Source organism: Echinops telfairi, unplaced genomic scaffold, assembly GCF_000313985.2.
Source record: "Echinops telfairi isolate 266 unplaced genomic scaffold, ASM31398v2 ScPeMD7_18;HRSCAF=68, whole genome shotgun sequence".
NCBI lineage: Eukaryota > Metazoa > Chordata > Mammalia > Afrosoricida > Tenrecidae > Echinops > Echinops telfairi.
Window position 1 is genome coordinate 71274740 of NW_022103915.1, and position 1077 is coordinate 71275816.

The following is a 1077-nucleotide window of genomic DNA, read 5'->3' on the forward strand; positions in this document are numbered from 1 at the left end:
ACTGCACCCTGACTGGCTCGTTTCCTCCCGGTAACCCTTCCTTAAGGGGATGTCCAGTTGCCTACAGATGGGCTTTGAGTCCCCACTCCGCACTCCCCCTTATTCACAATTATAAGATTTTTTTGTTCTTTGATGCCTGATCCCTCATCCCTTTGACACCTCGTGATCACACAGGTTGGTGTGCTGCTTCCATGTGAGCTTTGCTGTTTCTGAGCTAGATGGCCGCTTGTTTACCTTCAAGCCTTTAAGACCCCAGATGCTATACCTTTTGACAGTCGGGCACCATCAGCTTTCTTCACCACATTTGCTTATGCACCCATTTGGAAAGAACAGTTTTTGTAGGCTTATTTGATTGTTGATATATATCTGATTCAGAGGTATATGGATTTTTTTCATCTAATGTTATAGGAGTCAGAAGTATTTTGTTTGTTTTTCCCTGCTCTGTTAGCTCTCCATAGTTTCTAATTACTGTTGATTGTATTGGCTCATTCAGCAGTTACTTTGACTTAGTATTTTTATATTAAACATAGCCATTGGACAGTGATAAACATTACTTTTATAATTACTTCAGGGGTCTTTATCTTGTCAAAAAATGTGGGAAGAGGCAAGGCATGTAAGCATTTGTATTGTAATATGGTTAAGTGTGACTTTATAGTCACTTAAAGACCATTCAGGTAATATTAAAAGATGGTCCTTGTTTTCTATATGAGAAAATTCAAAGTAATATATTACCTTGTAAGCATGTCTCATGTGAAATGACAATTATTAGAAACAACAAAATGGTTTCATTTAAGATTATTCAGATTGAGTTACGCAACCTAATTCATTGCATTCTCATGACCTGAAGAAAAGCTTGAGATCTAAATTTGTGGTGTGAGATAGCTATAATCAATTTATCTAAAAAAGAATATCTCCAGTTGTCATATTACTTGTCACGTGGCTTCAAGATCAGTTGCTACATGGAAGTAACTAGGTGGCCAAAGAAACTCCTGTGCAATTGAGTTTCGCTGTACACGGGCCTTACATTCTTAATTCTCTGAGGCACAGAGCCTTCAGGTTTGCTTGTGTGTGTGTGTG

The 1077-nt window shown here is 38.2% G+C and overlaps 1 protein-coding gene across 11 annotated transcripts in view; it reads left to right on the top strand.

Annotated features, from left to right (window-relative positions):
* The window catches only part of RALGAPA1 (Ral GTPase activating protein catalytic subunit alpha 1), a 197483-nt gene that overhangs the window by 90893 nt on the left and 105513 nt on the right, over positions 1-1077 (top strand). The gene's annotated exons all lie outside the window — the stretch shown is intronic.